At 38.4% G+C, this 25861-nt stretch overlaps 1 long non-coding RNA gene across 1 annotated transcript; it reads right to left on the bottom strand.

Annotated features, from left to right (window-relative positions):
- Positions 1 to 11707: 11707 nt before the first annotated feature.
- On the bottom strand, positions 11708 to 22519 carry LOC116736388 (uncharacterized). Its single transcript, XR_004342548.1, has 2 exons — positions 20631 to 22519; positions 11708 to 20059 (listed from the first exon to the last, which is right to left on the bottom strand). It is a non-coding gene; the product is annotated as an uncharacterized LOC116736388 (long non-coding RNA).
- Positions 22520 to 25861: the final 3342 nt, after the last annotated feature.

Below are 25861 nucleotides of genomic sequence, written 5' to 3'. Positions count from 1 at the left end.
GCTCGGAGCTGGCAGCTATCTTTTATGTAAATTGAGACGCCTGTCGTCGTTTCTGGCTGGTGAGGAAAACGACTGAACAAGTCCGAGCGATATTCCTGACAGCGTTGTGTACGTCGCCGTCCTCTGACAGCTTTTTCATTTGAGAATGTTTAAATGAACACTCCAGGGTCTGCATTCAAAGAAGGTCAAATTTGAAGAGCTTTCTGTTACTTCTGCTTTTAACCCCTCCTCGTGTGTAAAATGTAAGAAAACACTTGCGGGTATTTTCCATTAAGAAAACCGGAAGCCGTGTGGTATCAATCGCTTGCCTTCCAAGTTTTCTAAGCTTCGTAACTTTTTCACATTTTGTCATAGGACACCTCAAATGTCAAGGTGTCTCATTGGGGTTTTAAGTGAGGAATGAATGTGAAGTGGATGGAAAAGGGTTTTCAGATGCAAATCAGAAATGTGTTGCATTCGTTTGAATTCTCCCCCATAAGCAATCACCCTGTATATGAAGCTGTAGCTGCAATAACAGCCACAAGTTGTTTGGATTTTATCTCTATGTGTTTATACATCTAGACACAATTTGTGCTCTTAATCAAAAAGATGATCCTTCAGACCCTCTCATCATGATTGCACCGAGCTGCCCTTTGCTTACTCTGTACGTACAGAACTAAAACGTAGAGATACACAGCAGTACATGTAGTTACTCTTTAGTGTGCAACCTAATGCAAACGTTTGCAAACTATGCGCTCTTAAGTCTGACTGAGTGGTGTGCTGATAGGCTGGTTTGTGTGTCTGAGGTCCCTCTGGCTCCCATGGTTTCTCTCTCAATCCCCTCCTCCTGAACACTTTCCCCTCCCTGTTTTCCTCCAGCCCTTCTCCATCTCATTTTCTGTGCTTGGCTAACACAAGCGCCACCTCTCTGTCACTCCTGGCATAGCACATTCACTTTGGGAAGCAGTTTTAAACCCTTCTGACAGCACCTTATAATCAACGTAAGATGACATTTTGCCGCAGGGTCACAACATTGACTGCAGCGTTTCAGACATTATGTCAATGCTAAGCTTAGACTTGATAAAAGGTTACATTAGATGAGATAAAGGAGTGTATATTGGGTTCAGGAGGATAAATGCAGTCAGTTGGAGGTGTTCATACTTCCATTTAGCAGAAAAGAGAGAGAGAGAGTGTGTGTGTATGAGAAAAAAAGAGCCACATAGACATGTTTGGCTTTTTCACACTTGCACTACAGCACGTATCCATTTCTCCAGACAACTGAAACATCTGAACTCTTTGTGTAGCTTAGAAAATCTTTAACAGGTGAGTCTAATGGAAAGCATTTTTAAGTCACGGACAGTCAACTCGCATAACCCTGTAGACAATGGAATAAATTTTATATATTTGAGCCTTTGAAGCACGTAAGGATGTAGTTTTCTTTAATAAAAGAAAGCAAGCAACAGCTGAACCCTACCGAAGCTCAGATCCTCTAAAATGTTTGTCTGGTGTGGATCACAAGTAGGGTGTGGTTTAATATCCTGTTCCCGCTCCTCTTTTCTTTTTTTTCTTCTTTTTTAAATTCCAGTTCTTTTTGTGGTCTAATTCATGAAGAAGTTCAGGGAAAGCAGACAGAGTCAGATCAAAAACATCTCAGATTTTGTATTTTCAGCTGCAAGAATTTGTATTTTGAAGGCAAAGAGAAGGAACCCAGTACCACAGTTACTAAATGTAGGAAATTTACCTCACGTTGCACCAGTCAGCTGTGATATGTCTCTAAGCAGAGAGTTAGTGATTGATTAATGTGGCAGTGGTTTTGGACCAAGCTGCATCAATCACTCCGACAACCTTTTTTTCCCCCCATGCAATTCATATATTTGCAGTTTAAATATGCATAAATATCAGAGGGCACCCTTCTCAGGATACAGCAGCAGCAACAGACAGATAAATGCAACCATCTGCCGAACAGCTTAAAGCAGCACGTGGAATCAGACTCTGTCATGGGAGCCATTTGTACACACAGGCACCCGAGGCGACTATAAAACCAGCTGTGCAGGTACTGTATTCCTAAAAAATCTGCAGACGTACTCATAGTGGTCTGATCTCACAATAAGTCATCGAAATAAAATTTGTTTGAGGAGACGAGCAGAAAAGAGGGCGGAAACGAGTAAAACAGAAGGTATCTGCAGGTAGAAGAGGTGTCGTGAGGCAGGTTGGGGTCCTGCTGGACCGTAGGGAGGTGCTGGTGAGCTCTCTGCCCTAACCGAAGCTCTTCCCTTCTGGACACTTGCGGCGTGAACTAGTGGAGCCTGGATCCATTCTTCAAGCCCTCCCTCCGTCTCTCCTCGGCCCTCCCTCTTGCCCCCTCCTCCTCCTCTTCTTCTTTCCCAGACCCTGTGGGTGCAGTGCCACGTCGATGAGTAAACTTATTAGAGGCAGAGAAAGGAGGGCAAAAAAAGAAAGTGCTGAGCACCTCCACGTGGGCTTATACTCTTGCTCCAAAATGTGTTGCTGTTTATCTATATGAAAAGTATTAACTTATCATTTAGATGTTTTACATTCAATTTAGATCCAAATTGTTTTTTTTTTTTTAAAGAAACAAATTGGAGGCTTCCAATTGGTGAGCTTTCCAAATTGCATAAAAAGATATTGGGTATTGTTTGCATATTACTTTAAAGTAACTATTTGAAACCAACTAGCTTCCACAGTTCACAAACTTTATGGTTGTTTCTTTTTCTCTTCTTCATATCTTTGAGCTTCTGGAAATCACGTGGTGGCTTTTACCAGCGAAAAATTAAAAACATTTCATAATCTCAAGATTTAGTTTATCTGTGTCCAAATAAAGACTGTCCTTATCAGAACTAACTCCTGTACATTACTGCCATCTTGTGTCTTTGTTTCAAATCACATCTTTACATTTTGGACCGTCTTCACTGGAAACACACATGTATCAAAAATGGTGTTTCTGTAGGCAAACACCATTCAGAAATCCTTCTACTATTTTGTTTTTAGTTTAATTTACTTCCTAAAATGTTTGTCACTTTATTAAATAATGTTTATTTATGACAATAAAGCCTTTAATTTATCAGTGACCACAGCCACCTTTTGATATTTCACAGATTTCACAAGATTGAGTTTTTGTATCATTGTGGGAATTTCCAGAGAAACTGGCACTGGACAAACAAGGCAAGAAAAATGTCTGCTATTTGTTGGTGGAAAAACTAGTTGAAATTCTTTGCGGTGGAATACTGGAAGTACTGTTTGTTTATCAATGAGCAAAAACTAACTCTTCAATATTTGCTACTGCAGCTGCTGACTACTTATGTTGTATTTTATTTCATTCATGTTACTATTAAATGGATAAGCAAATACAAGAAGTTTTAAGAAAAGCCCAAACATTAATAGCATAACCTGCTGCAAAGAATTTTGTAGATACTGGCAGAAATGTGTCTGGATTTAACATTCCCTTTGTCGCATTCTTTACCTTTACCTCAGAGCCACAGTCGGGTAAATCTGTCCGTCTCAATCAGACGACATTTGTTAGATTCAACTTAGACTCTTACTGTGCTTTTGAAAAGTATTCCTGCCCCTTAAACATGTTCATTTTTGTGACAACAGAAAAGGAAACTTTCGTGTTCATTACTGTGATTTTATTTCATATGTAAAACCAAAAGTTACATTGTTTTCGAAGTTTTTACCAATCAAATTTGAAGGTTTCAGTAACATCTTGACCCAGCTGTGAAGTTACCCCTTTCTGTACAACCCATGTTTCTGTACAGCCAAAAGGCATAAATTGGCATCAAAACAATTCTTCAAAAATTCTCCAGTCAGAATAGAAATATAGTATAAATACTGCATGTAAAAAATAAAAACAAAGCATAATTGCACTGGTTTTCAATGACATCTTGTCTCAAACCTTAAGTAAAACTGAGTTACTGGATCCTCATGGATTCTGAACTTTCCTGTGTTTTCAGTTCATTCTAAGTGACGTTGGTGAATCACGCAAACCACTGCAAAGCAACACATCTGCCACAAAAACAGTCAGAGAGGAAGACATGGGCTGGTCACACACAATGAGTTGAACTTTACACATAATAAAATGTGGTCATTTGTTTCCACAGTTGGTCTCTGTGAGTGCTGAAGTCTTTGTTTAAAAGTGGAGGAGTTGATATAAAAAAGGGCTGTGTCCTTGAGCAGCAGATCTATTTAAATCTTCGATGGTTTGTAAATTTAGTAGAAGTGCACGACCTGCATTCCACGTAAACATCTAAAAGCGCGTACATCCAGCTTCCCCATATCAATTAAGTTGTGTTCCAGACGTACCTGCACAAGTCTGCTGAGACTAAGACTTTGACTGCTCCAGCAGAATGCATTGCTAGGCACTGACTCGATCTTGTTGTGTGCGAGTGCTACTGAGTGCAGGCCTTCAGGCAGCTGCCTGGGCACCTGGTGCAACTTGTTGTGACACAGGTCTAACTGATGCAAGGCGGGCAAGGTCTTAAATGCACCGGTGGAAACTTTGAAAATTGTATTTCTTGCCAGTCCCAAGTGCTCGAGGTTGTTCAAGTTGCGGAAGGAGGCTTTCTTTACAGAAGATATTAGATTGCCTTCCAGATTTAGAGTTTTCAGAGAATTAGGAAGGTTTTGCGGCACTTGCTTTAGTTTGTTTCCTTCTAAGTTTAGGCTTTCCAAATGTGTCGCATTGAGGAGGGAATCTCTAAGAAGGCCTTTGCTCTTCAACCTGTTTGCACTGAGATCCAACACTAACATCTATGATATGCCATTAAAAACTCCTCGACTAAGTTGCTCAAGGTGGTTTCCTCTAAGATATAACTCCTTTATGGACAGTGGTAACTCTAAAGGTACTGAGGCTAACTGATTATAATCCAGGTTCAGGGTACGTAGATTGTGCAGAGGGGACAGTGCACCAGGAGGAAGAGATCCAGATCTATTCCCCAGGCTGTTGTTGCTAAGACTTAAAACCAGCAGACTAGGACACTGTGCCCAGGCCGCCTCAGACATCGTCTCCAGGAGATTGTTGTCCAGTCGTAGCTCCTCGAGAGAAACTGGGAGGTCAGTTGGCACAGTTTGAAGTTGATTCCTGTCCAGATAGAGACGCTTCAAGACAGGAACTCCCTCGAAAGATCCTTCTATGGCTCCATCTGTGAGCCGATTGTTGCTTAAGGAAAGGAATTCCATGGACGAATATTCATTGAGCAAATCCAGCTGGATGCTGTTGATGTGGTTGTTCATCAGGAGGATGTAGCGGGCATTATATGGAATTCCATATGGAAATTGTTCAACACCTTTATCGGAGCACTGGACAACTCTGGAACAAAAAAAATGCACATTGTAATGCTCAGTCAAACAAATGTCATTTTACACAGGGAATTATAACTTGTACAATTATCCTTTTTAATAGGACTAGGCTAATTTCTGGCTAATAAGCTTTAGGATGCTTCTTTGTTTAGGACTGAAGATATTGTTTTTACTCAGACAAATGCACCTTAGTCAATATTGGTAAGGAAAACTGAGAGACATGCATTAAAACAGCAACGGAAAGCAAGTATTAGCATAACATTTCAGCAAACCGTTCTACATTAACAATCATCATCAGGAAAAGATGTGAGCATATTGAACCCTGCAGCAGTGTTTAGGCTGATAAATCTTTAGAAAGCTCTTTTTGGGGCAAAATATTGTCAGTGTGATTAAAAACTAGATAGTGGAATGTCATTGGTGAGTGAGCTGGATGAAACACACTCAAAATACTGATAAAATGATTGTGTTTTGAAGTAAATAGATGGTAATGAGTATTGGATTATGACTTGGAATCAGCGAGTGTCAATTTTTATATAATTTAGAGGGGCATCAGAGATCGTTATTTATAATAAATAGATTTGAAATGCTCTCATTTACCAGCCAATATTCTTAAAGGCTTACCTTCCATAACAAGCACACATAGGTGGACAGTAGTCATCCATGAAGTAAGGAAAGAGTGTTGGTGGAGGTATTTTATTCTTCCCCTCTTGTGGCTTCCGTGTTTTATTGTCCTTCCTCCTTTTTTTCTCTTTAGACGGTTTCTTATTTTGGAAAATCCTGCTGGTTTTAGTTGGCGACATGGATGGTGCTGTGGTTGATAAACGTTTCAGTCTGGGTGAAGGTTTGGTTCCTTGTGGCTGGGGAGGAGATACTTTATTATGCCTGACCATAAATATGGTGTTATTTTCCATCTGCGTAACAATTGTGGGTTTACCCAAAAGTAGGACTGTGCTTGGCTTTGGGGTAAAATGGACCATTTTTGCAGTGGGTGTATTTTTATTAAATTTCTGTGTATAATTTTCTTCCTTTGCTTTTAAATCCTTGAGGATGAACCTTACCTCTGCTGGTTTTGGATTTGCTGCCGGTGTTGTGTTGTGAAATTCACTTTTTCTAACCTCAGGGTCTGTGTTTATGTCCATTAAAGACTTTGGCGTGACTGTTTGTATTTCTGTTCCTAAATGTAGGAGATGCTTGTCCTCAACCTCTCTCAGCTTGACTTTTAAGTCTGAGGAAACAGTTTTGGAAACTTTGGGCATCGAACGGACAAGGTCTTGATGATAGAGAAAAGTTGAACGATTTTGAGACTGAGTGCCTTGAATTTCTGAATGCGTGAACAATGTGGCTAAAGGAAGTGTTAAATTATAAATTTCCTTATGGCTACCCGTTTCTTTTGTCTTTTGTGATGGGGTTTCTGTAATTCCCTCTTCTTTAACTTCTTGTTTTGCTGATAATTCCATATATTCTTCTTTTGTGTCTCTTTTACCCTCAAAAGGAGAAATTACTGCCACCATCTCTTTTTCTTTATCCTTCACTGGATCTTTTGACTTTAATTTTGCATCGGTTTGGTCCAGTTTTTCTTCTTGTTTTTCCCACTTGTTAGTGTCATCTGTGAGGACTGTTGTCCTACTTGTGACTGAATTAGGAAATAAATGAAGTCCATTTTCTTGCACCTCCTCTGAATCTTTTTTGTTGAGATAATCCACTGTGTCTGAGAGGTAGTATTTCTCAGCTTTTGCAGCTTTTCGTGAAGAAATACTAGCAGAATCTTCCTCTGATCTTCCCAGATGTTCTTGATTTTCCTCCAGGACATCCTCTATATTGCTTGTTAATGTGACTCGATTCTGAATCATTTGCTTACTGCTGCTCTTTTCGGACACTGTCTTTAAAGATAACTCTTCGTCACTCCTTTCCTCCGCGGTAATTTTATTCTTGAAACGCTTATTTGTGTTTGTGTCCTGAATAAATCTGTACATCATCAATTCTTCCTCAAGTTCCTTCATGTTTTCACTTCCATTTTCCTCAGCAAATAGGGAAACATCTTGCAGGCCATTGTCTTCTGTCCTCAGGCCAGCTTCCAAATTAAAACAGGCAGAAAGTGACAATGAAAACCAAAAATTGTAACCAGTATCATCCCTACTTAAAACTAGCTCAAAACAGTCACTGGTTTGCAGGGGATTGTGTCTAAAAATGGTTTGACAGATGTGGAAAATATTGGCAGGAGTAGCCTGGTACTTACTTAGATTAAAACTGTTAGAAAATCCAGAATTGATGAAGAACACAAGAAAGAGAGTAAGCACTTTCATTTTCTACGGAAGAAAGGGGGACATTTATTAGAAAATAACTTCATTTATTTTCTTAAAATAATCACAGAGTGCCTTAAACACTAACTATATACTTTTTAAGTCGCTAGTAGATCTTTAAGAAACATAAGAACAAAGAACACCACCAAAAGCTGAGTTGATGTTATTGTTAATTTTTCTTTGTTGCCAAAAAATGTGTGTAATGAAAGGACACAAGTTTCACTTTTTCACAGATTACATTTTTGCTGATAGTCTCATCTGTTGAGATGCATCCGTATGCCCAAAAAACATAGAATTGTATACATTGCTATTTTAAAATAATATTTTCAAATCAGATCTTCTCTGATTTTATCTCTACCAGCTTTAGATCTTGTAACCTTTAACATGAGCAACATGAAATTGAAACATGTCAGCAACAAATAAATGTTACCTTTATTTGTCTCATTTATCTATCCACTTACCTCACATCAATCTGACTTCCTAATGTGTCAAAGGTGAGTTTCTTCTTTCATTAACTTCGCCCAGCTGGTTCTGCATCTGTGTGTGGAGTGAGACGGTTAAAAATAGAAGGTCAGTCCATTTCAAGGCCCTTTTCTATGCAGGGCATTTTCACACACAAGCTCTGAGGCAGCTGTGGATAACGACTCTTGAAATACCTTTATCTGAAAGGGAATTCTAACACTTACTCTCAACATCAGAGGAATTTGAGGAATCAATAGCAGGAAGAGGGCAATTTTAGGCAGAGGGGTCAGAGGTAGCAGCTGGCTTTTACAGTGCCTACCATTGCTCCGCTAAGAGGGGCAATAGCCCCTTTTTGACCTTTATTTTAGTAACCTGCTGAGTCCAAAAAACAGCTGATGATCTCATTCAGCTTCTTGGAAATAGGTTTATTGTGGTGCTTGTTTGAAATAGTTATTTTTTTTAAATTTTACTGTATGCAGTTTTAAAAAAAAGCTTTGTCACTTAAGAATGCAAAGGCATAACTGGAAAAATGCACTCAGAATGCTGTGACGATTGTTTGGAACAGAAATTACTTTCTACTGATTTATTACAGTTTATAATTACTATTTTTTTCCACAAAAATGACTGACTATTAGTAAGATGACGTCTGACAAATGCTGCACCTTGATTTTTTTTTTACTTTACATGTTTTTACTTCCATGGGATGAATTTTGCAATTAGATTTTAATTTATGTTACACTAGACATCAAAATTTTTTATTTATCAAGAGGAACCTAAAACACAAACTAGAGAGAAGACATCATCATCGTTTCTTTAAATGCTGATCAACATGCAAAGCACCTCTGCTGTAAAATACTGACATCTAGAGTACAAAATATGAACTTTAAATTTAAAAAATGCAATGCCCTCATATACCACTGAGCGGCAGTATCTAATCACTTATGTTTTGCCCACGTTTTCCATATGACTTCTCATAAGTGCACTAATTTTACTGGGGAAACAACAACAGACATCCTTTTCTATTTATTCAGATCAATAATGCCGTGACTCATAAAAAGAAGAGACGGATACACACAGGTGATGAATGGGAGGGAGTGTGTGAAAGAAATGCCCTTCAGAAGACATGGAGAAGTGCCTTTAATGGCTCGAGTTGTGGCACATCATTTCCTGTCAAAGGTGACGTAATGTATAGGAGAGTAGGTGTAAGAATGAAAGAAACAGAAGGGCGGGGGGTTTTCATTCGGACCACCACCTTTTTACGGAAAAAACCCACAATTTCTCTGTTTCTGTGGGCCCACATGATGCTTGTTTGTGAGTAAAAGTCCTCATTTATCTTCCTCCTGTGGATTTGATACCTCATCAACAGCTTCATAAAATCGCCTGCACAGACAAATCTCTATGTCTGGACTTTTGCCTTCAAGCAAAATCACTTTTACAGTTGAGCGATTGTTCTCCAGTGCACCCAGATGACCGACAACTGCCCAGCGGCGTCTACGGTTACTCATAGTCTAGTTGTATTCCTCGATCCCTGAATGCCAAAACTGCCAAAACAAAACTGAAAAGCACATGTTACAATTTGTTGACTTACTGGCAATTTGCAGTAACAATTTGGGTACCAAAGAATCCATGTTTTGAATTTTGAAAACATAATTCTTGGGATAAAGACAGCACAAAGAGCAGAATTTCTGCAAGTACAATAAGTACCGAAACGCTGCAGTTACTGAAATGTCAAACTTTGTTAAAACAACAGACGTTCCCCCACAAACAATCACATCAGTTTGGATGTGATTGGGGGTAGAAAAAGCAGTGGGGGGTTAACAAGGCTAAAGTCCAAAGGTTACAGACTGTGATCAATTTGTTTGGCTGAGAGCGTTAGGCTTGTATCTGCTGGCCGGATGACTCGCAGCTTAACACACAATGCAAATGAACGCTCGTCCTTCTGTTGCCTCTACACGTCTCTCACGTCCCAGGCGTCTGCGGCGTCTCCGATGGGTGTTGTGATGGCACAACGTTACCATCAGGAAGCTAACGCAGCAACTCGTTGTGTACTACTGCATGTGCGGAATGGGGTCAAATCCCAGACCTTTTCACAATATGTGGAAAACGTTTGCTTTAAAAAACACGAAACTGTATTCTTAATATTCATTGTTTTGTTAATGTGATTTTCGGACTAGTTTGCATAACATACGATGTGGGAAAAAAACAAACATGTAAGTATAAATTAACCATTAACAAGCACTAATAAAGCCACCTCGGATTTTCCAGAGAGTAGTTACTGTCAAGGACAGTTAATGGACATCCAAAATTATCTTTGTTCAAATGTCAAACTGTGATGGTTTCTGATGTCAGGATGAACTAAAGCAAAAAAGTCAAATCCAAATCTCACAATTTAGGCTAAAACTGTACTAATCTAAATTATATTGCATGCTTCAGAAAACTCTTTTCCTACTTACTTTCCAGTGATAGGAGGAGTAATCTTACATGCTCATAAGATACATTATGGTTTGGTTGACCTTACCCAGCCCAGAATAGCGCTTTAAAATTGAACTTGTGTTTTTGTTTTTAATACATTTTCTAACACTAACAATTCAGGAAGCCTAACAGCTTGGGAGAAAAGGGGGCTAAATCAGATGTGAAGCAGTTCAAAACAACATTTATGTTAGAAGTCAAAGTGAAGGGTACAAATCAACATGGTGTTTTTACGGCCCTCGTGATCCTTATCTAATCTATGGGGTCACTCAGCTCTTCAATCATTGTGTCTTTGGTTTGGAGAAGCTGATCAAAACAAGGTCAAGTAAAGGAGAGAGGCTCAGTTCAGAGAGTGGAAAACAGTTTTTTTTTCTTCATTAAAAAGTCTAAAACAAAAAGCTTTAAAACAAAAAGCTTGACTTATCTTCCTGTTTACTAAGGAGGACTAGACTTTAAAATTAACTAGCATGCCCCTCAGGAAACATTGATTATTCACACACTCGCACGTAGCAGCCAAACACCCCATAATTGATGTTTCCCATACAAGGTGGTCCATTAACTTTAGGTTTTAAAGAGATGGGTGTAAAAAGAAAGCGGCTTTGGCCTTTTAAAAATAACACAATGCACTGTTAGTTTAAGTTACAGCCAGATAGCACTATAGCTATACAGTTTACATCTCTTTTTCCTTCTATATGTGCCACATAAGTGTTCGAGTTGCTCTCAATTATTTAGAACGATTGAACCGCGTTAAGGTAGATTCAGTTCAAACATTTGACACAGGAAAAAACGAGGGAATCTTCATCAGTGCAGACAGAGGGCCTGCATAGTTTGGGAGGGAAGTGAGCAGCTTTATTGTGTCACTACTTTAAGATTTGCAGGAGTTTTATATACAGGTTGTAGCCTTTATAGCTATATACACACCACTGCTACTTATATGGCATGGTTTCTTTAACGTGAGTCTTATGCCATGACATTTTTTTCATATTTTCCATACTTTCAACTTGGTGAACTTTGTAACTTTAATAGATAGTTCTTGGCCTCTCATTTCCTCCTTTATTGTTTCCACACATCAGGAAACGGGAAAAACCCCTTTACAACTACATTTCATCAATCTAAATCTAAAGTTTGTCGCTTTAGAACCAGTTTTAATTGGTAGAAATTCACAAAAAACAGCTTTTGAATAAGAATGAAGATTTAATTTAGTGCATTAATAGAAGAATTGACAACACAAACAAGTACAGTAGTGTGTACACCACCATCAGCCATGAAAGACCAGCATTTAAATACGTAGAAGTGGAGATGAAGTTGTGCAGATAACTTCACTTTGTTGGCACAAAGTCTTCTCTGTGTGTCTTTGCGTGAGTTAGTCCCCATGTATGCATGGTAAGAGGCCCTTGTTATTATGGCCTGCTGCTTTTCAATGAAACAGCTGTGAGAGCCTCCAGTCAGCCTCCAAACACGGCTCAGGCTGCCTGGTAACTGCCCTCCTATTGGCCAACTTTCCGCCCCCTGCAACCAATCGCGTGAGCCACACGTTTAGGAAGCACATGGGGAGGAGGAAAAACACAACATAGGGGGGTAGAAGACAGAAGAATGGTGAGAACGTTTCCTGTGAAAAAAAAAGAAGAAAAGAAACACTTGAGAGCATACAGAGATTTTTGGATCACGTTTCCAGTAGAATTCAGGGTGGAGAGACTAATCACACTTGAAAGGTTGTAACTTTTATAGGCTTTTGAAATGTTTTCTTGTTTCTCAAATACTCTCTTTGGGAAGTTCTGTCTTGGTATTGACTTTTTATTTGACAAAGAAGGAGCAACAAAGAAAAGAAAACTACAAGTCAGGCATTGTTGGTTTGAAATGAAACTTTATTTAACAAACTTTTCTACATTTAACCAAAATAAAGAGATAATTTACACAGTTGGAGAGTAGTAAGAAGTAACAATAAAATAAAATAAAAAACACTTTATGAACTATTTCTTTGTATCCTTTTTGTGCTGTGAGTGACAACAGGACGGGGGTGGGCTTTGTGATGGAGGTTGTTGGTTTTACGTCTGGCAGGCTGAGACGTGCCACGGCTAAACCAGTGTTTCCAGGGCTTTATGTGGGCTTACTGGAGGACCCGAGTCGTGGCTCTTGGGCATAATAGGTGTTTGTTTTACAGTAGCTGTGACGCAAGCAGTTGCTAGATGTGAAGTTGGCGAATTACGAGGGCTGTAATTTCCTTTCTCACTGGCTCACCTCTACCCATTCTCTGTGGGTGTCTGACAAACAGTAATACAGTGCATCTTATCTTGTATGAGTTTGGAAGGCAAGTAGGTGGGACCTTGTAATTACGACAGTAGCCTGCAGATCTTTGAGAGAGCTTCCGGCCCAAGCAGCTCCTTGCTCCCCTGGAGGTCACACTACCCACGAAACCCGAATGCGACTTCTCCAGAAAACAAGATGTGACGAGAGACAGAGTTGCAGATAAAGCGACGTGGGCTGTGTGATGTGGTGAGGAGGATGGCATTGAGTTGCACAGGTTGGCTTATTTGTGCAACATGTGCGAGTTCTCTTCTAATTATGAGCAGATGTAATCATACTTCAAACACATAAACAGTGCTGGCGGAGCTGCCTCCCAGAAAAGACAACAACACAGAGCTACGTTAATAGAGCGATTTACTGACACTGCGCGGTGGTGGGTGCTTTTTGACTGATTGGATACCACAGCCACAAGTTGCAGCAACATGTGATGAAGTTGAGACAGTTTAGACAACTCAAATTACACATTAAATGATTGAGACCAAAATCATGTTCATGAGGAATGTTTGTAATGGCAGCTTATATTATAGCTATACTGTAAAAATAATTTGTTGTTCATATTGTAAAAGAGCAGGCAGCTATTTTTTGCTAGAAAAAAACCTAAAAACACGACAAATATGCAGACAGTATCACAAAAAAAATCTGTTATTAAACAGTTTTAAAGTGAAAAATAGAGAAAGAAAAACAGAAAAATAAAAAAAATACCAACAACATTTGAGAGTACTTGAATCTAACCTCAAGACAAAACAAATTCCACATGACAAGTATGCAAGTTCCTCTGTAAGGTTTTACAAATTTTCACTGTAGTTTTTGCAAGTTTTCTTTTGTAAAAAATACAATAAATGCAGCAGAACACTTCTGAGAAATGAATATGATCATACATGCATGATCAACAGAAAAACTAATAAACAACCAGTGTGTTTTTACATATTGCTTTCTTTTTTCCCCCCTGCTACTATTTACATCATTTAAAGACAAATGGACATTTTCTGGTGGTAATTTCAACCCCCAGACACTTAAGTTATCTTAAGATTGTTTTATGCTGGTGGACTAGTAAACTACATGAAATGGTAGCTTTACATTAAAGGGAATATTATTTTACAAGTAATCTTGAAAATTCATTTGAACTCTTTTTAAATAATTTAACTTATTTATGACTTAAGTTAGGTGTCTTACTAAGTCTTACTAAAATGCTCTCTGTGGCAGAGTGGACACGTGAAGCCACAGAACTGCACAACATCAACGTAAAAATGTTTTGCTTCTTGCTTGGATGCAAGAAATAAAGTCGATTTAACTGACGATTAGAATTACCTTTGCTTTTCACTGTTTGGGATGTGCAACTGTTGGGCTGTTTTGAAATGTCTTTATTTGCATCATACCAACAACAGGAAGTTTGCAGCTTATTTAGCACACTGTCCTTCCACAAGGACACAATTCTGCAGCTGTCATTCGCTCATATGAGCTGAGTAACTGTAAAAGGCTGTTGCCTTAGGCACCAAGAGGCTGTTACCCTGAAGTCACAACAGCTGCTGAAGAAAATCTCTGGCGCCCTACCATTAGCAATAAAAACTTGTATTATGAAGGACACTGGATGTACAGGGTGACCAAGCAACTATAATATTTTGCTACTTTTTCTGCCCAAATGAATATTTTTGTGATATTCGTTGATCGTGTCACTGTTATAATTCCATATGTCTCAAATCGGGTCGCTACACTTTGATGGAAAATACTGGATTGTGAAGCACAGACATAAATAATGGTTAGGATAGTAAACTGGACATCCAATTAACTTACACTCATCGTCCACACTGTCCGGGTAACAAAAAAACAAAATCTCATGAGGAGTCTACCCCAAACAAACCAATTGGATGGCAATGACATAAAACGCCTCCTACCCTGTATGGTGTCATGTGTGTGAGAAAAGAGCTCCAATCTGCTTCCACTGTGCTGCCCAGACAATCCCAACATAATCCCTGGAGTCCAGTCCAGGATTATAGTGTCTGCTCCACCTTCCATCTGAGCCTTATAGAAATTAGTTGACTGTATATGAGCTAAAAGCCCAAGAGCCAACACCTCCATTCTGCAGCTTGCAACAAAACACCATTTTAAACGTCCTTTCATTTTCCTGGAAAAGCCGACGCCGCCTAGCATTTCATCAGATTAGGCTCCCTGTGGTAGATTTCAAAACATCAGCTCCAAACAACTTTCCTTCCCAACATGTGGCAATTCTTTAAAACTGATTCTTTTTATATTTTTGATGATTCATTTGTTTCAAAACTTACAACAAATCTATTTACATGGATGTGCTATGAAAGCAAGGGCTTGTCTGTAGTGATGGAGGTTCATTTGTTCTTTAAGCGGTTGTAAACATATTATTTACAACCATCGTACACTTCTTATTGTTTCAGAGCTGTTTCATAATAACCCTGCACCAGGGTTAGTACCTCTGGATGTTTTGACCCACTTTGACAATAATTATGTTAAGTAGCTTTCCATAATCTCACTAAATCTGTTCAATATTTGGTTTGGTTGGGGGTTTTAATCTGTCATACTTCATAAGAGCTGACTGACCCCAACCAGGATAAGAAGCAAGAACAATGGAAATATGGATAAAAAATAAGTAAATAAATAAATAAGAGTCAAAACAAATACCTGAGATTTGAGCATATTTATGTAGTATTTAACTGATAATGGAAATTAAATGTATTTATTAGGTACATGAGTGCAAAATGTACTTCTGGTGTAAAACAGAAGTAACAAAATTGAGAAAGGGAGGCAATGAGAGAGGGCTACCCTTCTTTTCAACCACTAGTCACTGCAGGCAAGAAGTGACTTGTGAAGTGAAACACACAAATACTATATGTGTACATATTGTGCTGCAAGTGTTGCAAATGATACCTTTCTCCAAATATAGTTGGACTGACGGCTACCATATGTGTTGCAGCAGCATATTTAAAAGCACACTGCCTAGAAGCATGACTCTAAACAGGAAATCTGGTCCATTTAGAGCTGGCCTTAATGACAGAAAAGAATGGGGGTTACAAATGTCAAGTGTAAATCTAAACACTTTTTCTGTCAAAATAATTTGCCACTTTGAGAGTATAAAAAGTAAAGCCAATCCTTTTCCTTTCTGGTATTTCTTAACAGCATTTCACCCAACTACCCTTTGGCATTCTTTCCTCTCATTAACAACCAGCCTGGGTCTGTGCAGCGTTGCTAAGGGTTTAGGGGTAGAGGTTTAGTGTAAGTGATCCAGATGACTGAGTGATTTACATTTTTGGTTAAAGATTCAGTGGTCTAGACACATTTCCTTGTGGCTTGAATAATTTATTTTTCCATTTTCTGAAATTCTGTAATTTTTGTAATTAGTGCAGTTTTTCAGAACGAGAGTTTGAAGAAGTTTAAGTACCGGCATCGTAGGCATGGATTTAGTTTTAACATAGTTATAAAACTAATTATTTGAACTGTTGTTTTTCCGAGCTAGACCTGCACCAGGGTCTAGCTCGGACCCTGGAACAATGGAAATATAAAAACACATTATATGGCTGCAATTATTTCCCAAATTACATTTGGAAATTTTCTTAAAGGCTATGAAAGGTGTGGAGAAAATGAATAGATAAATGGGAGCAAATTAAAAATAGTATTTTGCAATTTGTGGATGCACTTCAAGAGCAACCATTTAATAAACCTACATTGTTTATGCAAATCAGTTATGTCTACAGCGAATGAAAAACTACTTTATGCGCCATTTACATGTGGAAGAGATAACCGAATAAAGAATCTCTGCTTGTTTGGAGAGGTGTGTCTGATGTCTGTGTGACATGGATGGTAAATATGAAGCAGAATGCTGCTGGTTTTCTCAGCATGACATCAGATAATATGCCCCTTAATTTTATTTTGCCTACAATGTCAACCACAAATGTTTCTTTGTGTGTGCATGTAATATGTGTTGAAAAATAACAATACAGAAATAAAAAAAACAAAAAAAAACCTGTTAGAGGTTGCAAAAGGCTCAAATTTATCCAATGTTAATATTATGCCTAGTTAGTTGTCCAACTTTTCTCAACTATACTTTGCTATACTGTGTAAGTTTATCAGAAAAAAAATCATATAGTATTAAATTCAAAATATTAATTGAAGGGTTTAACATTTTTAGTGCACGCTGTAGCCGTAATAACTATGAATGGTAAAAACTACCTTTCTAGATTTTCCTCTGACTTGAATTCATGGAATCCAAAACCCACAATTAATTAAATCCTAAATTTAATCCTAACAAAGACAAAAAAACATTTAGAGTAAATAAGACTGGGACTTGTTGTATGTCAGGCCAGCCGTACAACTACAAAGATGTAACTTTTTGCATCTTTCTATACTCTGTGAAGATGTGAAGCAGATTGAAGTGATTTTTTTAGTCAGTCTCATAAATTTCACAGCTGGGTGGGTACAGGTCAGTCATCTCTAGTTTATCACTTCACTTGTGCGGAAACACACAATATCTCCTTTTCAGACTTAATGCAATCAGTGTTCCAGTTTTGTTCAGGAACATTTAGTTACATTGGAGAAAGATGTCAGTTGTGTTCATCGGGTCCTCTACACTCTGTTAATTTTGTATATGCGTGTGTGTGTGAACATGCTAGTCTTTGTATATTTGTGTAACCCATTTAGGCATGATCTTATTACTGTGTTCATCCCAGACACCGCTGCCTACTTCCTACACAGCTGAATACTGATAGTCACAGGCCTAAATTGAATTTACTTGCTTAGATTCCTCCTTAAAAGCTGCGTAATGTATTTTCAGAATGTACTGAGCGGGGCAAAACCCACAAAATATGATCCAAGAATAAAGAATCCAAATGAGAAATGTTCATGTGGGTTATTTAAAACCACTTTAGTTATTTGCACAAGACCTGTAGTGGGTGAGCTTATTTTTTGCTTGTGTTCTTTTGTTTTCAACAATATAATCAAGTTGTTCTTGTATATTTTAGTTTTCTAAGTCATTGTAGTTTTTGTTGTTTCTTTGTGGTGCTCTGGTAAAAATAAGACCCTGGTTCTACACTCGGCTTTGGATTCTCGGCTATTGAGAAACGATTGGTTGCTGGAGGCATGGACTTTGTTGAAGGTTTAAATTTCCCATGCTATGAAGCTTACCCAAAATTGTGTGTGCTGTAAGCAACCACCCCCACTACAAAGAAAGAAGTGATGAGCTAAAATGGGTGGCTGTTGATGTTAATTCAATACGAAATCAATTTCATCATTCACAACCCCTTCCATTTGCTGACTTGCCCAGTTAAAATTCAACCACAAGATATTGAGGTAATTGGGAGAAATCCCAGACGAGAAGAAAGGTGGATGAAAATCATTGCGCAGGAAGGTAATGCCAGAGTTAATCACATGATGATTGGAGCTAAAATAGTGCTTTTCAATTCTTACTAATAGAAATATTTAATAATCTGTTTTTGTCCACTTCACAATCCTACACAGCTATGCGGGGTCTATCAAAAAAAATACACATATAGAATACAAATTGAAATTTGTGGTTGTAATATAAATTAAATGTTTTAGAGATGTGAATAATTTTTGAAAGGTACTCTTCGTGATAGTATAGCTGTTTTGTGTCTGAGATCCTTACGCTGCTGCAAAATTGAAGTTCCAAATTCGTAAAGTATTCACCTTTTACACTAGTGCTTTCATAATTTCTCCTAGCAAACAGATGTACCCAGCACTTCAGGTACTGACGGAACAGCGTCGCAAACTGATGGCTGCCATTTATCTCACAGGTGGGAGGTTTAGATCTAAATAGTGCATGTAGGATCCTCTGAAGCTTTTATGTCACACCCCCTTTCTCTCTGTTTCTATCTTAAGTCCTTCTGGTTGACTTGCCTCTGCACAGATGTATGCAGAACCAAAAGGACAGAATGCGGCTTTAGCTTGGCTTCCTGTCACATCTGTGGTATGTTTTCCGAAAGCATCTGCAGAAGGACTTGTTGCCTCTGAGTGAGTGGGTTGCTTTGTGATAGCACCTGTATCGGAGTAGATTTAACACAGCGGATTTTAAATGTTTACACACCTTGGTTGAAAGAGTAACTTTTTGAGATTAGAGCAATTAGCTAACGATATATATTTCAAACCTTTTTTCATCTTTAATGTGACATTGATGCTGTATGATTATAATGATCACAAATCAATGAGAAGGAAATAAAAACAAAGCTACAATACCATATTTTTATAAGTGTGCACAACCTTGGACAAATATCTTTTGATCAAATTTCAACAATTAGTCTTCTTGACAACGGAATTGTTGAATTATATGACTTGAAAGAAAATTCTGTCCTGAAATTAGTGAAATTGTTTCTGTTAGGTAAATCTAAAAGGTGAAGACTGTAGATTGGATGTGTGGTTGTCATGGAAAGCAAAAGATGGGGATCATAGTGATCAAAATCAACAATAGCATAAAAATTTTGGAATGGATTAGTCAAAGTCCAAGGCTAAATTTGTCATCTTTGTGGTCACATAAAGAAGGATGTGGAAGACATAAGAATCTGATGGATTTGGAGAACATTTGTGAATTAGAGTGGGGAAAGATTACTAATCTATTAAAGATATAATGCTGTGCTGAGGGAGGAGCATACTTATGCAACCGGGTTATTGCAGCTTCTTATTTGATTAATATATGTTCCCTTTACCATATTTATTTGGGTAAACATTTAAGTGATGCATATTTGTGGGCATATTTGTCTGATTCTTAACAGAAGCTGTGTGGGCTGAAGAGACTGGGGGTCTGCTGAGGGCAGGACACATGCACAAACCCACGTGTTGAACACGCAATGACACACAAACAGACCCACACAGACGTGTATGTAATTTTTCTAATTGGATAAGAAGTTGTTTGGCTGGGTGGGGCATGAAAAGTTGCTTCATGAAGACATACTGAGTGATCTGAAGTCTAAACAACAAGAAGTTCTTATGGAGCCGAGCCTATAACGACACATCCCTGCAGTAGATTGACTTGCTCTCGGTTCACCTGTTGTCAAAACACATTCTCAGTCTCTCATTGCAGGCGGTTTCCGAACTCCACTGAGTAAACTCTTTCATTCTGTCAGTAAATATTTTATACTGCGGGAAGATGAGCATGTGATGAGTAAAGTCTTACATAAACACGTTTACCTGCTGTGAAGGACCTCAGGTTTTCAAACTGCATCTCAAAGAGGAAGAGTAAAATGAAGGAATGAATGCTGAAAAGAGAAATAATACTGTTATCTTTGGCAAAAGTCTAAAAAAAATGCAGAGAAAGTAGAGTCATTTATTTAGCAGGAAAACTAAGTTAAACAAATACAAATCACAATTAAAAAGAAAAAATCTTGATGCCCAGTTTTGACATATTTGTTAAAGCTTTTTGCTCAATGAAGATCCATAATTGCCTTCTATATAAATGTTTTCAGACATTTCCTCTTTGAACCTTCCTACAAAACACACATTCATCATGAGAGAACATATAGATGTATAAAAACATCAGAAAACCCGGGGACCAATGCGCCTGTCATCACAGACTTTCACATTGCAATAAGGATTTTCTATCTTAATGGATGCACAAACACAAGCACATATTGTTCTGAAGAAAAAAAAAGATTATTTCCCAACTTATGTTTGCGCCAGTCCACGTTTTACTTTATTCATAAGTATCCACACAAATACATTTACATGTTTGACTGTTGTGTACAACATTTACTTGGAGCAGAATGGTATAACCAATATACGAATATCCAAATATAATGTAAGAAATGTTGTCATGGCGAAGACATTTACCTGTTATGCATTTGTAGTAAATAAAATGTTATGCCTGGTCAGTGCACATCACTGCAGGATAAAATGAAATCCAAGTGAAGCTGAAGTTTGGTATTGGAGGAAGATTCCAGAGGTTCCCATGGATGGATTGGGTGGCTGCCTTTGTCTAGCAGGAACTGATTAGATAACGTCACAAGCATCACTGGCAACTGTGTCCAAGATAACATTGTGAACTCTCTATGGTGACGATGATATGAATAACGAAAATGATTGTAGTCATTGGCTGTCACCGCTCTGCCTCCAATCTTTGCTCAGATATTGTGAAAGTGGGTTAGGGCAGTATTTACTGGAACATGCTCCTCCTTCTGCTTTTCTAATATTCACATACACTGCTTGTCAGTGCTCAAGGATCTTCTGTTTATGTGCCAGGGATGTCATATTTCCGAAGATAATGCTGACAAAGACACACTCTCCATTTTGGTCTTGACCAAGAACTGTAATGTCTGTTTTTTTCAGATATTTTGACTTTTCTATTGGGAAATAGTTGGTCTCAACTTTATTTCACCATAACTGCCACAAATTACTATTACAGTTGTTTCACACACCCTGTGAAGGGGTGTATGTGTATGTTCATTACATACACATACACAGTGTCAAACATGAATTATATGCCATGAAGTTCTGAAGTCCAACGGGAGTCCAGTTTTATGTTCGATCTGTTGTAAGCAGGTGAGAAGTCGGTGAATGAGCACAAAGTCATGTTTACTTTTGGATAGGATGTTGGGCCTCTAAAATGCATCAATAATTACCCAGAAAAACACGGAAAGGAAAATCTGTCTTTGTTAAATCAGTCATTCTTAGCTGTTGAACCTCCTACTGACCTATCAACTTTGATCTCGAATACGTATCCAAAGCAGTGGCAGATTTCTAAACTAATTTGCTTTGATCTTGTGTGTGATTTTTGAAAATCAAACACTCCTACTGTAGGGAATGTGATGGTGGGTGGAGGGCATTCATAAATCAAAACAGACCCAAAAAGTTATGAAAACATGATAGTCAGATCTAGTCAACTGTGAACCAGCCTCAAGGGTTGACAAGAGGGTGTATGACTAATCCTTGGGATTTGGTGTGCTTTTCACTCACCTTTCAGATTTTCTACCAGTCTAGCTAGTCCGTTGCACCAGTTTTTCTTATGTCACCAATTTTCATATTGTCTCCTTTGACCTTCTCTTCCTAATCTTTTCAGACATTAGACAATTTTCCTTCCATTTTTGTATCAATAATTTGATCCCTCATCCATTTTAGTTCCCATTTTGCTGCTTTGCTTTGACTGTTTCTTCGCTCATTATTTCCTTTCTCCATTCCTTGCTCCCTATGACGCTGTCAATGTTGGATGCTTTTTCCATATCCCGTCCTTCTTCACACCCTCCTCCTTTTCTTCCCTAATCCTCTCTCCTTAGGAACCACAAAGCCACTCACACTGATGGGGTCCTGAAGTTCATTTCCAGCTCCACAGCAGACTCCTGCAAACCCTTTCTTGGATCACTGATTTGACCTTGGAAGAACAGTGTAAGTAAAATTCAGGGGGTTACAGTCACCAAGATGGAGCTGCTCCAATCACATAAAAAAAAAAAAAAATCCTTAGAGGTGCAATAGCAGATATTTTGGTGAGTTTTTTTTATTGTATATCTACTACCAGAAGTGGAGCTTAACCCTTAAGATCCACCAGAAATGATTTTCTCCTTCTGGTACGGTTTGGTCCTTTGTTGCTAGGTTCAGGAAGTGTGGGCATTTTGATAGCCATAAAGAGTTCTCAAAAACATAGCCATGAGGTGATTATTAGTACAAGTACATTCTGTTGTGATCTGTGTGTTTCTGTGTATTTATTTCAAGTTTCCTGTGTCTCTGTGTTGTCCTGTCTTTTCCTGTTTGATTATTCCCAGGTGTGTCTCATTCCTTGATTACCTCTTGTGTATTTAGTGTCACCTGTGTCTCTGTCGGGTCCTTGTCGGTACTTGCCGCTCTTGGTGTTTGTTCATTCAGTGTGCCCAGTCTGTTTTCTCATCCCTCGTTTACCGGTTGCTACCGGCGTCGAGCCCTGGCTTCAGCTCGGCCGTGCTGCCCGGCTTTGGGACCGTTTTTGGACGGTGTTTATTTCCTGGATTATTATTAAACCACCATATCTCATCTCATCCTAAGCCTGCTGCGTTTTCCTCACCACCATTTCACGACACATTCAGTTTTTTAAGATTCGTCTAGTATAGCCAATTTTTGTGGACTGTGGAAATAGAACATCTAGAAGAAAATACCATAAAATAATGCGAGAACTCTAAAAAATAGACTTCAGCCAGAATCATTCTTGGACACTTTCTTGGTGGTAGGAAACAGAATCATCACTCAGGGTGGATTTGGAGATATTTCCTCTTTTGAATTCTTCAGATTTTATTGACTAGGTTATTATCACACTGCTGGTTTTGTGACAGGCTGAGGAGAACTATTGGATTTAGGTTTCTTGAAGAATGAACACAACTCAAACTTGCATGATACCAGTGTTTCAGCTAAAAGTACACAAAATTAAAACGAACAAGTAGGACTGGAAACACGTGAGCGATTTCTTTGAAGATGGGACTGGTCCAAATGTAAAGCTCAAAGTAAAGACAATACTGATGGAAAAATGATTTATCGTGTCAAGCCAGACAACTGCTAGTATTCTAGCATGTGTGCAAATAATTCCAAAGCAAGAGCTTAACCGGAGTGCACCTTGCCCATCACATATCATTGATTAGTTTGTTGTTTAGGTTCAACATCAGTGGTTTAAAATATAATTTCAGTGTTCGTTTTTCAAATAATCTCCTAAATCCTGCAGCCGCTCAGACTGGCAACAAAACAAGCCGCTTAGCGGTTGAGCCGCCTGCAAAATCGGTGTTGGAGAATGTTGCATGGGTCTAAAAATCACAATAAGTAGCTGCAGATGCTAACATGTACACCTGGACATTAATGTCACAATGCATGAGGGTCTATTTGGACTAATGTAGTAAGGAACTTCCTATACACTCTTGTGCAGACTAATGTATTTCATAAAAAAAAAACGCTTGGGGGCTTCAAATATTACCACAAAGTGGTTGACTCACTAATAAAGTGAATAGGTGGATAGTTTTAACTTCAGCAAACAATTAAACCATCAACCAGAATTGTTAAAAAAAAATGATAAAAGAAGAAGTTATAACAGGGAGATTGTTCTTTTTCCAGCCTCTAGTACAGTGTGACGTGTTTAAAAACTTCAGTTTTTTTGCCCTTTAAATCCTTGACAGAAGCTTCATTCCTGCATGTAGCAGCAAAACCAGGGAAAGCAACTGAGGCATTTAAACATTTATATCTCATTCAATTTAAACAACTTTGCCCTGAGGGAAAGGTCACCAAAGCAAAAACAAAATCAATGTTTCTTGCGTCAGTGTCTGTGACTCAGTGAGATAAAAACAAGGATGTCCTGGTTAAATAGGGACAATATCTGTTGCTCTGAAAAATCTGAAAGTTTATTGTTCAACAGCAGCCTGGCCACTGCAGTCCAGCTCAATTCTCATCTCCCCTCAGGTGCTCCGTCTGGGATTCTTCCACTGACCTTGATTTCTCCAGTTGAATCTCAAGCTGGACAATCAGGAGAACTGGATCCTTTCTAGGAAATGAACAGTCATTCAGTTCGTGTTGACCAGTCTCAGTCCTGCAAAGCAATGCTAATTACATTCCACAATATATCATTTAGTCAATTAAATTCTCTACATATTGTTTTTGATCCTGCTTTTAACAGTGTAGTGTTTATTTCCAATTTATTGACTGTAATTCTTTTCTGATCACAACAAAAGCCTCACACAAAACTACATTTAGTTGCCATAGACAACTAAACATAAGAAGCAACTTTCTTAAATCTATATTTAAGAAAGTTAAATGTAAATTTAACAAGCCAGTAAATAAACAGTAGTTAATATTTTATTTGTCAGACATGAAACAATTTCTCTGAGTAAATCTGCATTATCACCACATGCTGAGAACAAAGCCAGGCACATCTGACAGCTTACACAGTAGATACACATTATGCATGCAAGATTATACATTTCACTTCATGGGCCTGATACTTATAAAGTTCCCTCTTCCCAATGGCATAAATCATATTTAATGCTCATATAGATTCATGAAACTAAATGCATAGACACACACACTCTACAGTATGTGCTCAACTGTTTACAATAATATTAAGGATTCAAATGGGACACTATGTAACCGTGAAAGGATTTCAGACCAAAACAAACTCATAAATCTGTGGAGCACTTTTTACTGTATACTGAATGAATCAATATTTCTTTTGGGAGATGGCTTAAAAATTTAGTTTACCTGATAGTTTTGTTTTTTTAACAATTTGTTACTGACTGTACTGGGTTTTTTTCTGCAGTTATTTTTTTATTTTGAAACAGGAAATTCAAATTGAAAACTGGTATTTAATTGAGTAGCTCAGAAGATTTGCTATCTGTTTTGTATTCTGACAGTTGGAGTTAATATGGCATCAAAAATACATTGACCTCAAGGTTAAAGTATGCATGTACTGTATGTCCTTCCTTCAATGTTTCAGCCTCATTCTCTCTCTGCTTGTTTCCTGTTGCCACCTGACAACTCATGCATGTTTTTTTTTGCTATTATTGTTGCCTTCAAAAACCTTTTCAAAAATGTTTTTTGTTGTCAGTGAAGTCATGACTTAAATATTTCAAATTAGGAATGCTTGAATTTTGTCTGGGATGTATAGCCTTCTAACATGAGAGAGCAGGAGAGTTTCTGCATAGTAACAAGGCCTTTCCACGCAAAGGGCAATATTAGTTCATGTGCATGCACCACGTATGATGACTGTCTGATGGGGAGACTTAACGTCTGCAGGGGGTCTGTTCCCCTTGACTGGGTACAGGGATCCAACATAAAGAGCCCTTGAAATCAACCAATCAGACTGCACAATGCAGTGGCCGCCCATGCCCTGCCGGTAACCTCAACCAACACACCCACACACACACACACACGGATAACAAAACTCGGTCAGAGTCTGGGACATAAAACCAGAGGCACATTCAAATTCACACACTCACAGCCTAGCAGCATAAAGTGCTAGAGGACATACAGCAGACATCCCTGACACCATCTGACCTTCTTTTAGTGGAAGTGTGTGTCTGGATCCAGACAGGCTTCCATTAGCGATGGAGGTGAATTTAGGGTCC

Source organism: Xiphophorus hellerii, chromosome 17 (assembly GCF_003331165.1).
Source record: "Xiphophorus hellerii strain 12219 chromosome 17, Xiphophorus_hellerii-4.1, whole genome shotgun sequence".
In the NCBI taxonomy this organism is placed as follows: Eukaryota; Metazoa; Chordata; class Actinopteri; order Cyprinodontiformes; family Poeciliidae; genus Xiphophorus; species Xiphophorus hellerii.
This window is presented reverse-complemented; position numbering and strand designations above follow the sequence as displayed.